The following is a 14,728-nucleotide window of genomic DNA, read 5'->3' on the forward strand; positions in this document are numbered from 1 at the left end:
TCATTAACTGCACATGACAACATGTTTTTGTTTTTTTTTTTAAATAGAGAAGTCATCAAACAAGCAAAAGTAACTAAAACAATCAGAAGAAACAAACTCTGGTGAGGAGAAATCATGTGACTTCCAGAGTCTGCATTATAATGTTCAAAATTGTCTAGTCGGAACAACAACAAAAAAACAACAAAACTATAAGCCATTCAGAGAAGCAAGAAAGTGTGGCTAAGTGACATGGAAAAGAAAAAGCAATGGCAATTCATTTTCCTTGAGAAAGTCCAAATACTGAATTTACTAGCCAAGGACTTACAGTCATTTGTTTTAAACACTGCTATTAACCAAATATTGCCTTACCAAACAGAGAATACCAGGAAAAAGATGATAAACTGCGAAGGAGCCAAACAGAAATTCTGGAGTTTAAAAGTACAACGAGTTAAGATGAAGAGTGGTCTGAGGAAAGAGAAGAAAGAACCAGTGAACTTACAAAGAAGTCCATGAATGCCTGCAGTGTGAGGAGCCCACCGAGGTGATAAAGAACAAATGTAAATGAACAAGACTTCAGAAAACTATGCAATGACCCTCCAGCATGCCAACAGAAACACAACAGGGGTTCCAGAACAGACCTGAGAGAGAAAGCAAAGAATGAGGAAATGATGGCCAGAAACTTCCCAAATTTGATGAAAGACATAAATCAACACATCCCAGGAACTCACCGACTTTGATGAGGATAAATTTAGAGATCAAGATACATTAGAACTGAACTGCTGAAAGAGAAAACCTTGGAACTGGTGAGAGATAAGAGACTTATCACAATCATGGCGTCCTTGGTAAGATGAATAGACAATTCCTCATAAAGGCTAAAAATCAGTGAGATGAGGTATTTAAGATACTGAAGGAAACAGAAAAAAAGACCTGTCTATTTTGAATTCTGTCTGGCCAAATCATACTTTAAAATGAGGGAGAAATCAAGATATTTCCTGGTAAACAAAAACACAGGGAATTTACTTCTAGTATAACTATACTTATAGTGGTATTATATTTATGGTAATATAGCATACCTATATTACCATAGACCTAGTATATGACAAGTACATTAAAAAAAAGTATTATTTCAGGCTGCAAATCAAAGCTCAAAGGCTCATGAAAAAATAGGTGATTACATAAATAAATATAAAAACTAGTTAGCCTTACTGTATTTGGTTGATGATTCCTTTTTATGCAATTGAAAACATAAGTACGTAAGATGATAATTACAAATCTCTGTAAGGGTCCAGACAATCTAATCAGAATCGTACAAACGTATGGGCTACAATGTCACATTTCGACACATATGCACACAGCAGGACCTGGCACACCTGTCACCTTGCACTTTATTACCTGTTCGTGTCAGGAGCACTCAAGAGCCCCTCCAGTTGTCATTCTGACATATCCGACTAACTGTTCAGCCAGTTATCCCACTCTGCTACAGAACACTACGAGTTACTGCTCCTGGTGAGCTGCTGTCCCGCACACCATTCTCACTGATGTATTTTGTGCCAAACCACAACATAAGAGGGAGAGCTCTGAGTAGAAGTCAAAATTTTATATACTATTGCAGCTACACTGGAATTAATTCCAACTAGATTGTTACAAATTTAAAAAGTTGATTTAGCTTCCAGGGTAACATTAGTAAGAGTAACAACAAAACAAACAATTGAGAAATATAATAAAATGGATGAGAAGAGAATAAAAAAAATCGGCACACTAAAAATCCAGTTAGACATAAAAGGGAAGTTAACAGGACTGAAGAACAACAGTAATAGACAATAGATTCAAACAATACCAAAATGGCAGGAGTAAATCCTTCCTCGTCAGAACTTTATAAACTCTCCAGTTGAAAGGCAGGGATGAGCAAAATGAGTTTACAAAATTGAGTCAGTCTTGACCACACTACTAAAAACATGAATGTGCTTATTTGAAGACAGGAAATAGCCATTCCACACAGATGGAATCAAAACATCTTACAAATTAAAAATAGCATGATATATGAGCAAAAGTGTAAGATTTTGTAGAAAAGGAGCCAGTAAAAACAGAAAATGGCAGACCCACAGGTAAGTTGATGCCTATATGGGATCCTGGCTCTTAAAGAGACAGGATTAACCAATTGAGTCATAGTACCAGGCTGCAGAAGGCTCTATTCCCTATGACTCAACTGGTTAATCCCCCCTCTTTAAAAGCCAGGATCCCATATAGGCATCAATTTTTGTCCTGGCTGCTCCACTTCCCATCCGTCCTCCTGCTTGTGGTCTGGGAAAGCAGAGCAGGATGGCCAAGATCCTTGGGATGCTGCACCTATGTGGGAGACCCAGATGAAGCTCCGGGCTTTCGGTTTAGAAATGGCTTAGGCCCACCTGTTGCAGCTACTTAGGGAATGAACCAGCAGATGGAAGAGCTTTCTCTCTGTCTCTCCTTCTCTCTGTAAATCTGATTTTGTAAGAAAAATAAAAATCAATCTTAAAAAAATAAGAGCCTTTCAACAATAAAGAATTCCTTCTACAGCAAATGCAAGACAGAAGTTAAGTCTAATAAACAAACCTAAACACAAAAAGTTTATCTATACCCTCTGATTAAGATTTTACTTAGGTTTTTTTTTTTTAAGATTTAGTTATTTTTATTGGAAAGCCATACATAGAGAGAGAAGTAGATACAGAAAGAAATATCTTTCATCCACTGGTTCACTCCCCAAGTGGCCACAACAGCAGAGCTAAGCCATCTGAAGCTAGGAGCCAGGAGTTTCTTCTGGGTCTCCCATGTGGGTGAAAGGTCCCAAAGCCTTGGACCATCCTCTACTGCTTTCCAAAGCCACAAGCAGGGAGCTGGAAGGGAAGTGGGGCAGTCAGGACATGAGACATCACTCATATGGGATCCTGACAGTTGCAAGGCGAGGATTTAGCCACTAGGCTATTGCCCTGGGCACTTTTCTTAAAAATTAAAAATTTTAGGGCCCGGCACGGTGGCGCAGTGGTTAAGGTCCTCGCCTTGCACGCCTGGTATCCCATATGGGCACCGGTTCTATCCTGGCAGCCCCGCTTCCCTTTCAGCTCCCTGCCTGTGGCCTGGGAAAGCAGTCGAGGACGGCCCAAAGCTTTGGGAACCTGCACCCGCGTGGGAGACCCAGAAGAGGCTCCTGGCTTCGGATTGGCATAGCATTGGCCGTTGTGCTCACTTGGGGAGTGAATCATCGGACAGAAGATCTTCCTCTCTGTCTCTCCTCTCTGTATATCCGCCTTTCCAATAAAAAAATAATAAAATAAATCTTTAAAAAAATTAAAAATTTTATTTATCTAATTCATTATTTTTTAAGATTTATTATTTATTTTTATTACAAAGTCAGATAGATAGAGAGAGGAGAAGAGACAGAGAGGAAGATCTTCCATCCGATGATTCACTCCCCAAGTAGCCGCAATGGCCACTCAGAAACCAGGAGCCCAGAGCTCTTCTGGGTCTCCCACGTGGGTACAGGGTCCCAAGGCTTTGGGCCGTCCTCAGCTGCTTTCCCAGGCCACAAGCAGGGAGCTGGAAGGGAAGCAGGGCTGCCGGGATTAGAACTGGCGCCCATATGGGATCCGAGCACATTCAAGATGACGACTTTAGCCATTAGGCCACCACGCTGGGCCCCCTAATTTATTTTTGAAAGGCAGAGAGAGAGAAAGATCTCAGACAAAAGGAAAGATTTGTCCTCTACTGCTACTCCTCAACTGTTCTGAATAGGCAGAGCTGAGTAAGGCCAAAGTTGGAAGAAATGGAGCTCATTTTGGGTATCACACATGGCTGGCAGTGATCCAAGAGCTGAGTCATCGCTCATTGGGCCCCAGGGTGTTCATCAGCAGGAAGCTGGTGTCCAAGGCAGAACTAGGACTCTAATCAAGCCCTCTGCTATGGGACACAGGGTCTCACGTGATCACCTAATCTTTCTGCCAAACACCTGCCCAAGGCTGTGGTTTTGTAGAGATGCCTTATATAATAAGCTCTTTCAGAAGTCGGTCTGATGTGTACATGTAAAATATCTTACAAGACTCAGATAACCACTACACTGAAGAAAATCTACCACTGGAAATGGTCCACAACTAGCGCTCCATCATGTCATGCGCTTTTTGAAGATCTCTTGTACTGTGTCATCCTATTATTCACTAATTAATTGTTAAGATTTATTTTCTACCTTTGTAATATGAGGTTATGAAAAGTGCATGCTATGAAAAAACTATGCATCACTTTCAAATTACTTTGCACGGGGACCAACCTATCCTTAAAAGCCACTTTTTTTTCCCTACGAATTTCTTGAGAAACATCTTGTGTGGCTGCTCAATTTGCTAGTTTTAGTCATTAAAAGAGGTCAGACTGAGAGAACGTGATAGTGTCTCTACGGCACTTTGATTCTAATTTGCACAAAAATGTTCAGTAGAAATTGTGGCTCCCTCTCCACCATGCTCCTCTGCCCAGTTTGTCAAGGCTCACATATTCCGCCTCACACCTCCCTTGACTCTTCTGGCTTTGGGTAACTCCCAACACACATATGAAACTCATGCTAGGAACTGTAAAACACAGTTTTCACAAACTGACCCTCTTCTTTCCCTTAGAACTGATGGCTAGCTTTCGAGGTTGTAAAAGTGAAAATTAACTTTAAATTCTTTTACAGGATCACAGAATATTTGGCTCTAAAGTCACTTGGTAAGTTCAGGATGTCAAGAACATCACAGTAGTAGTCTGGAATCCACCTGTCAGACCCAATTGTTCCAGGTAAAGGAGTCATTCAGTAAGAAAGATTCTTTTGTGTTCCTGCAGCTGCCAGCATTGGCAAATCCTCAACTGTGCAGATGCCATGGTCAGACAGGGCTGGTCACTGCTTGGATACTCTGACCTCTGGCTCCAACCTACTGCTGCCACCAGTGGCTCTCATGTCGACAATCATGCGTTCAACTGGTCTCCTCTCTGGTGATTTTCACTTCTCTTCTCCTATGGCCTGCTAGTCTCTGTGTTACACTATGCCACTTCCATAGTGTAACATGTAACATGTTCTATCTCTAACATGTAACATGTTCAACCTAGAAACTTAGGGAGACCAGAAATTTCCTCTTCCAGCTTATCATTAATCCTTGCGCTTTGTATACACCTCATCTTCATTTAGACCTCTTCTCTCAGAAATAATCAATTTTCTCCCAATCGGATGCCAACCTTCTGGTTTTTAGTTACAACAGGATCCATAATTTCTACCTTTTTCCATCATAAATAAAAAATTCTTATTTCTTGTTTGATTCCTTACCTCACCAGATATTTCGTTTCCCTATTGTTACAGTTAGTTTCTCTGAGCTCCTGAAATAAACTCATTTAACAATTCAGTATATAGCTGCTATAATTTCAGTCTCTAACTTAATTAATCTCACAATTTTCCTTTAATCCACCAACATTTCCCTAGTTTGATCCTTCTGAACATCAAGCAAACTTGAGAAAAAAACTTACGACACATTTCTTAAAGTGATGTTATTATTACAACAATGTCAATCACTCTGATTATAAGTTAATAAACATATTATTTAAATAAAATGTTCTATTTAAAGTGATCTTAAAGTTTATATGAAAGAACATATGCATTAGAGTTGAAACTTAAAAGAACAGTGACAACAGTTATCACCTATCAGTTATTAAAACTAACTACAAAACTTCTGAAATAAGATTCTGTCATTAAAACAGGTAACTAGATTAGTCTAGACAGGTTTCAGATACAGCCACATCTTTATAGGAACTCAATATAAAATAGTATTCTTTTTAGAAAAGAAAGAACAATTTAAGAAAAACTATTAGGAAATTGACTAGCCAAGTGAGACACAGTCAAGTTATATATACCTTTACTTAGCATGTTTCTTTTTAAAAGAATTTCTTTGTTTCTCGAAAGGCATATTTACAGAGAGGGACTGAGAGAGAGAAACAGAGAGAGAGAGAGTGAAGGCATCCCCATAAATGGCTACCAAGATCAGAGCTGGGCCAGGCCAAAGCCAGAAGTCTATCCCCCCATCCAGGTCTTGACATGAGCGGTAGGGATATCTTCCACTGTCTTCCCCGGCATGTTAGCAGGGAGCTGGATTAGAAATGCAACAACCAGGACTTGAACTGGTGCTCATATGGGATGCCAGCATCTTGGGCAGTACCTTAACTTGTTCTACAGCAATGGGATCCAAAACTTCTTTTTAAAAATAAAGTAGTGGGCCCGGCGCGGTGCCGCAAGTGGTTAAAGGTCCTCGCCTTGCACGCCCGGGATCCCATATGGGCGCCGGTTCTAATCCCGGCAGCCCCGCTTCCCTTCCAGCTCCCTGCCTGTGGCCTGGGAAAGCAGCAGAGGACGGCCCAAAGCTTTGGGACCCTGCACCCGCGTGGGAGACCCGGAAGAGGCTCCTGGCTTCGGATCGGCATAGTATCGGCCCGTTGCGCTCACTTGGGGAGTGAATCATCGGACGGAAGATCTTCCTCTCTGTCTCTCCTCTCTGTATATCCGCCTTTCCAATGAAAAAATAATAAAAAAATAAATCTTTAAAAAAAAAAAATAATAAAGTAGTAAAGGATTGACCTTTAAATATTTAAAACACTGTTAAAAGTTCTAAGTAAAATTGGATAAATTCAGAACTGGCAAAGTTTCTTTAAGAAAGAGGGAAAAATACTTGTATAAAAAGAGAAATAGAAGTGGTTTATATTTTATAATAAATCTAAAGGTCAACACTACAAAATTTTAACAATACATAAAATGTTTTTAGTGATTTAAGTGATATTAAATACAGTTTTAGAGCCATATTAGATATATTTGTTATATAAACTACTAGAGTTTCTATTTTTGTTGCCTTATTTTTCTAAAGTGAATGAAAGAAAATATATTGATTGATGTATCAGTCTTGGAAGTTAAAAAATACATTTGTCTAAATATGTTTGATTCTAATTCCAGGAAATCGCTATATTACTCCAATGTCTCCAAATTATCTCTCCCACTTGTCACCATATACAAAAATAAACGCTAAATGGATCAAGAACCTAAAGCTGTGCCTAGATCCCATCAAATATCAGAGCAAAACCTAGGATGCACCTAATAAGATATAGGCATTGGTAAAGAGTTCTTAGAAAAAAATCACCAAAAGCACAGGCAGTCAAAGCCAAAATAAACAAATGGGACTACTTCAAATGAAGAAGCTTCTGTACAATAAAGGAAACGATCAACAAAGTGAAGAAACAAACAGCAGAATGGAAGAAAATCCGCACACTACACAACAGATAATTAGTCTTGGGCTAATATCCAAGACTCACAAAGAGCTTCAGCGAACAGCAACAGCAAAACCAAAATCCCTGGTAAGAAATGGGTGGGGTTCATGTCCTAGATGCTCCACTTCCCATCCAGCTCCCTGCCTGTGGCCTGCAAAAGCAGTAGAGGATGGTCTAGAACTTTGCGACCCTGCATCCGTGTGGGAAACCCAGAAAAAGCTCCTGGCTCCTGGCTTCAGATTAGCTCAGCTCCGACCATTGCAGCCATATGGGGAATGAACCAGTAGACAGAAGATCTTTCTCTGTCTCTCCTCTCTATAAATCTGCCTTTCCAAGAAAAAGAAATCTTTAAAAAGGGGGTGGAGGATGGCATGGTAGCCTAGTGGCTAAAGTCTTCGCCTTGCATGTACCGGAATCCCATGTGGGCACTAGTTCATGTCCTGACTGCTCTATTTCCCTTGCAGCTCCCTGCCTGTGGCCTGGGAAAGTAGTAGAGGATGGCCCAAAGCCTTGGAATCCTGCATCTGCGTGGGAGACCGGAAGCAGGTTCCTGGCTCCTAGTTTCAGATCAGTTCAACTCCAATCTTGCGACACTAGGGGAGTGAACCAGCGGATGGAAAAATCTTTCTCTGTCTCTCCTCTCTGTAAATCTGATTTTTCAACAATAAATAAATAAATTTAAAAAAAAGAAAAGAAAAAATGGGGGAAGGAAATTAGCAGGCATTTTTCAAAAGAACATATTCAAATGGCTAATACACATATAAAAAGTGCTCAGGCTCCCTAGCTATTAGAGAAATACAAATGCAAACCACATTGAAGTTCCACCAAATTACAACAAAACTGGCCTAGATTCAGGAATCTACTAACAACAGCTGCTGGTATGGATGTGGGGAAAGGGGTTCGTGCAGCCACTATGGCAGTCAGTGTGGAGAGTGCTAAGAGAGCTGAAAACTGATGTACTTACTGTATGACCCAACTATCCCGCTGCTGGGAATATATCCAAAGGAAGCGAAATCTGCATATGAGAAAGTGACCTGAAACCCTATATTTCTAGCAGCACAATCCATAATAGCAAAGACATGGAAACAACCCAGACGTGTGTCCAAAAAGGAGTGGATTTAAAAAAAAAACTATGGGCCCGGCGCGGTGGCGCAAGTGGTTAAAGGTCCTCGCCTTGCACGCCCGGGATCCCATATGGGCGCCGGTTCTAATCCCAGCAGCCCCGCTTCCCTTCCAGCTCCCTGCCTGTGGCCAGGGAAAGCAGTCGAGGACGGCCCAAGGCTTTGGGACCCTGCACCCGCGTGGGAGACCCGGAAGAGGCTCCTGGCTTCGGATCGGCATAGCATCGACCGTTGTGCTCACTTGGGGAGTGAATCATCAGACGGAAGATCTTCCTCTCTGTCTCTCCTCTCTGTATATCCGCCTTTCCAATAAAAATAAATAATAAAAATAAATCTTTAAAAAAAAACTATGGCACATATACTCCAGGGAATACCAGTTTGCTGTTAAAAATAATGAAATTCTATCATTTGCAACAAAACAGTTCCAACTATAAACCATTATGCTCAGTGAAATAAGTCAACCTCTAAAGGACAACTGTCATATGCTTTCTGTGATATAAGGCAACATTCTTGCAAAATACAAAAACAATACATATTTAGTGAATAAGTATATACATATGTACTCATAGATGAACCGTACAAAGAAGGCCAGTATACCAGGAAGTGAAGACATATTTCAGTATGCATCTCGACTACTCTAGAATAAAACAAGGACTCCTTATGAAACTGTTAAATACACCTTGACAATATGATACTAGATTTTCCACCACTGCCTATATCTACAACGACATGACACACTTAAACAGGATGCTGGACCTGTGTCTGTTGCTGAAGGATTTTACTATTATAATAATCTGGGGGAAAATGGTGGCAGGGGAAGAATGGGTAGGGAGGAAGCGAAGGTCGAAGGGATCTCTCCCTACAAAACTGTATCATGGAAAATAATAACATTAAAAAATACAAAAAATTCCTTTCTTACATTATTTTTCTATGAAAATCTTAAGGAATTCTTGAAAGCAAATCTTGACATAAACATTATATTTACATTAAATGTATTTCATCATTTAGTTACGATAATGACAAATGTGCTTAGTCAGTGGTTGGTACAGTGATGTATTAGGTTAAGTCACAGCTTACAGTGTTGTCCTGGCTGCTGTGTTTCCAATCCAGCTCCCTGCTAATGCACCTAGGAAATCAGGAGAAGATGGACCAAGTGCTTGGGCCCCTTAACCCACACTGGAGACGTGGAAGAAGCTCCTAGCTTCAGTCTGGCACAACTTTGCCGCTGTAGCCATTTGGGGAGTAAACCAGCTTGTGGAAGATCTCTCTGTCTCTCGTTTTCTATAATTGTGCCTTTCAAATAAATAAAATGAAAATAAAATCCAGGGGTTTGGGCCTTGGGATTGGGGGGGGGCGGCTTGCAGCCCCCTGCAGTGTGGCGAGCTCTTGAGTTTTTAGAATATGAAGTTGCTGCCTAGAGACACCCATGAATAAGGCCAGTTTTAGTGTAGGTGAGAGAAGAATTCTGGGTGATTCCCAGTAATTGGGTCATGAAACTTTTTGGGCAAGTGTGGGGACTGAGACCTGATGGTTTGTAGGGGAGAGTCCCATAAGATCTATCTGGACCAGACTGATTCACCAGCCAAATTAAGAATCCTGACATGGGTTGTTAGCATAGAGCATCACTGACTGCCACACACCAGTCCACACCAAAGCTATGGCTGGGTGCCTGTCTAGCATTACTTGACTGGGTGGTGGAATAGTGGACTGGTCACATTTGGCAGGGTCAAGACACTAACCAGCACGCGAGAGAACTTGGTCTGGGGATAAATTCTGGCGGGGATGTGTGGGCCCAACCATGTGGGAATACAAGTCCCGCAGCTTAGCTTGTGAGCTGGGGTGGCGATGGGCTAAGCTAGGAGTGACCATGGCACCTGCCATCACTTACAGGTAAAGGAACCGATGGCAATCTGGGCAGGTCAAGGCAGCAGCACCCGAATGTGCATCCTACAATAGGATGTGTGGTGGGCCGAGCTGCAACTGGAAGGGGTTGGACCAGGCAGGGCCAAGCAAACTTCAACTTATAAAAAAAGAACAGAAATCAGGATGGAGCACATGTTATTCTGGCCAAGGCCCTTACACCAACTGGTCTCCATGAAGCAGGTATACTATGCCACAGCATCAAAGGCAAAGGCTGAGACAGGTGAGAGGCTAAGCCCATTGGGTCAGAGCAACCACTGGCACGCATGTAATCTAGGGCTGAGAATAGACTCAGTTGGGGAGCTGTGAGAGTACACTCTTGCTGGATTGGGATTCCCATAGGAGAGTGTAGGGCTGGAGTGGGGGCTGCATTCTGGTCTGGATATGGCTGCAATCTCCCTAGGCACAAGTGTGGACTAGGGCTGGGCGCACCAAGCTGGGCTAGACACCAGCACTATCTGGCACTCTGGAGAACCTGGGTAGATGTAGGACGGATGGGGGGCTGGGTCTTTGCCTCTACTGAGCCATGTGTGAGCAGTGTATGGGTATGGACAACCCTTGGCTGGGGTAATCTGAGCACCAGCGTAGAGTGTGGCTCAGGCCAGCTTTGGTCTCAACACATACCAGTGCATATTAAGGAATGCCAAGATGAAGTGACCTGTACCAGATGTGGTTGCAGCATCCAAACAACACATGTGAGAATCATGGGGCAGGGGGCAGGCAAAGCCAGCAGGGGAATGTGGGCTCCCCTGCTGGACAACCACTCCCACTGGAGAGCATGAATTGGGATGGGGCAGACCAGGCAAGGCCACAACACTTGTGGGCCTCATGTGAGCTAGATAAGGGAAGGGCCATGTTGGGCTGACTGTCCTGACTGATGCAAGCAAAAATCTGAGTGGGTGAGGATTGGCTGGATTTGGCTGCAGCATCAGCTGGCAGAGGCTGACACTGGGAGCTTAATCTGTCAAGTTAACCTCCAGAACCACCTGGAGAGTGCATAATCTGGAAGTGGCCTAGTAGGGAGATAGTGGGCACCTCCCTCATGGGTTACTATTCCCACTGGAGAGCAAAAAAATCAGGACAGGGGCAGGCATGGCTAGACAGAAAGGCACCTGCCAGTAGGTGTGGGGCTGGATGGTAGGTTGGTTGGGTTGAACTAGGCTTCAATGCCCATTGACAAGTATGAGAGCTAAATGGGATGTGGGACAGACTGAACAAGCCTGCGGTACATACTGGCAAGCATGGGAACCAGGGTAGGGGACAGGCCTGGTGGGGGTTATGGGGAGTTGCCCCAACTAGGCTGCAGCTCCCACTGGTTTGCGTGAGGACCGACTATGAAGTGGGTAGGATCGGGCTGGACTACAATACCTGTTGGTTCACGTGGAAGACAGGGCTGGAAACAGAACTGATTCAGCTAGTGCAACGACCAGCATGAGCATAAGCTGATTGGGGCGACGGACAGTTCCGGACCATATACTAGCAAACTCACGCAAGAATCAGGTCTGGGATCACCTCAGATGAAGTTTCTTTGGAGATCCCTCCAACTGAACTGCTGATCTCAGAATTCTAACCATGAAGAGACTATGTCAGCCAGTGGATTCTGAATAGGTTTCATTACGATTGGAATGGCGAGACTGGCAGCAATTAAGAACTGTTGAACTATCAAAACTGCTTGAGCAGGACCCTCGGATCGTGTTTCACATTGCAGACCTGGGATGGGTGGGGCTTTTCCTTTTTTATTTCTCCGACCCCAGATACAGGGAAAAAAATGATAATATTAGTACGGAAACAATGGTCTTACCCACTTTCCTGCAGCCCTTGACCCTTTGTACTCTAATCAAGTAAGATTATTTTTAAAATATATATTAAAAAAAGAAAATAAAATCTTTCAAAAATGTGCTTCTTCAAATTAAACAAGATTGAAATGTATTCTATCTTGACTTTCAGGCTGCATTGTGAAAGTGTCTATACACTTTAATTAATATGTATCACAAAGATATCCATGCTTTGTGTCCTTTTTCTTGACTCCAATATTCTTTCTGGAGAGCAGGACACTCTCAGGACCCCAAGCATACACAGTTTGCGATATGTGCCCAGTGAAGGAGGTTGTGGGCCACTGCAAGACACAGGGGGAGAGACTACAGCTGCAATAACCACACTGGTTTCTTGCTGACTTGCTTAGGAGCAGCTGTTAAGGAACGAGGTTTTATGCTGGCTGCTGGGGCCACCACAGTACTCTAGACAGTCAGGAGTTCTTTCCTTATTATACTAGAAAAGACAGATGTGAGACCACTAAGGATCTATCTGGTTAATTAATCATGTAGTCACAAGAACTACTAAGAAAGGGGAAGCGCAAGGTGCTGAGAGATCAAAGGACTGGAAGAAGGCTTCTGGGGATGCGAGGATTAACTTACCACCTTAATGTGTCAGTTAGTGATCTGGGGAAGGTACTGGCAGGGAAGAGGAGTTGGGGCAAAAGAAATGTCCTGTAAGCATAGAGCTGAGGGAGGAATCAAATGAACCGCAAGAAGGCCAGTGAGGCTGCAGCACCAGAAGTCGCCAGTGGATGTTGCAGGAGAGAATAGGTGAGGTGGGTAGAGTGCTTCCCGGGCTATAGGATTAAATAATCTAGACTTTTTTCTATGACGATCAGCATTTCTTTTTAAAGAGAAAGTTTATTTGTTTATTTGAAAGAGTGACAGAGAGAATGACATAGGGGAATATCTTCCTATGGATGGTTTACTCCACCAAGGTCCAGAACGTCAGCACTGGTCCAGGCCACAGCCAAGAGCCAGGAGCTCCATCCTGGTTTCTCAGCACTGGGCCAGGCCAGAGCCAGGAGCCAGGAGCTCCATCCTGGTCTCTCAGCACTGGGCCAAGCCACAGCCAGGAGCCAGGAGCTCCATCCTGGTCTCTCAGCACTGGGCCAAGCCACAGCCAGGAGCCAGGAGCTCCATCCTGGTCTCTCAGCACTGGGCCAGGCCACAGCCAGGAGCCAGGAGCTCCATCCTGGTCTCTCAGCACTGAGCGAAGCGACAGCCAGAAGCCAGGAGCTCCATCCAGGTCTCCCAGCACTGGGCCAGGCCACAGCCAGGAGCCAGGAGCTCCATCCTGGTCTCTCAGCACTGAGCGAAGCCACAGCCAGGAGCCAGGAGCTCCATCCAGGTCTCCCAGCACTGGGCCAGGCCACAGCCAGGAGCCTCCCAGGGAGTAGGAATCCAAGTAGCCAGGCCACTATCTATTGCTTTAGCAGGGAGCTGCACTGAAATAAGAGTAGGCAGGATTTGAACAAGCACTCCAATGTGGAGTGGAGGCATCCCAGGTGGTATCTTAATCTGTTGTGCCACAATGCACTCTCCTGAGGAATATTTTAGAGCAGTTTCAAGAGGAAGCGGAATATCTCCCAGCTACTGGCTGCCAAAAACTCGCTGAAGCGGACGACGAATGTAAACGAAGAACTTTCTAAAGAAAAGCTCACGGCAACTGAAGTAGCTGCCTACACTCTGGGCGAGGAGTGGAAAGGCTACGTGGTCTGGATCAGTGGTGGAAATGACTTGCAAGGCTTCCCCAGGAAGCAAGGTGTCTTGACCCACCCATAGCTGGGTTCGTCTGCTGCTGAGCAAGGGGGCACTCTGCTACAGACCCAGGAGAACCGGGGAACAAAAACAAAAGTCAGTTCAGGGCTGCATTTTCGATGCCAACTTGAGTGTTCTAAACTTGGTTATTGTAAAAAAAGAGAGAGAGAGAGAGAGAGAGAGAGAGAGAGATTCCATGATTGACTGATACCGCGCTGCCTCGTCGCCTGGGGCCTAAAAGAGTCAACAGAATCCACAAGTTTCAATTTCTGTAAAAAAGATAACATACACCAGTGTGTTGTGAAAAAGCCCCTAAACAAGGAAGAAACCTAGTAGCAAAGCCCCTAAGATTCAGTGTCTTGTTACGCCATGAGTCCTCCAGCGCAAACAGCGGCTCATTGCTCTGAAGAAACAGAGGACTATGAAGAATAAGGAAGAGACTGCAAAATATGCTAAACTGGTGGCCAAGAGAATGAAGGAGGCCGAAGAAATACGCCAGGAGAAGATCACCAGGAGACGCAGGCTGTCTTCCTTGAGAACACCCACTTCTAAAGTAGAGTCTACTCAAAAATAAGGTTTAAGAATGACCAATAAATAAGATTGGATTTCAAAAAAAAAAGAATATTTTAGTTTGGTAAAGTTATAGTCAAATTTATATTTTTAAAATTTTTAACCTTTGTTAAAATTTAAAGTTATAATTCCAATAAGTTTTCTTAAGAAAATTATTGTTTGAAAATAATTATCCATGCTCAGGACAGTGAAATAGTCAAGAATTTTTTTTGATAAGACTCCAAAAGCATAGCCTATAAAGACAAAGATAGAGAAATGAGATTAAACAAG

General features: G+C 43.3%; 1 protein-coding gene and 1 pseudogene across 4 annotated transcripts in view; one reads left to right on the forward strand and one right to left on the reverse strand.

Moving 5' to 3' along the window:
* The window catches only part of LRRC49 (leucine rich repeat containing 49), a 169,156-nt gene that overhangs the window by 34,024 nt on the left and 120,404 nt on the right, over positions 1 to 14,728 (reverse strand). The gene's annotated exons all lie outside the window — the stretch shown is intronic.
* On the forward strand, positions 810 to 14,496 carry LOC121149271 (annotated as a pseudogene).

The sequence above is a fragment of the Ochotona curzoniae genome, unplaced genomic scaffold, assembly GCF_017591425.1.
Source record: "Ochotona curzoniae isolate NIBS_2020 unplaced genomic scaffold, NIBS_Ocur_1.0 scaffold_4701, whole genome shotgun sequence".
Classification (NCBI taxonomy): Eukaryota; Metazoa; Chordata; class Mammalia; order Lagomorpha; family Ochotonidae; genus Ochotona; species Ochotona curzoniae.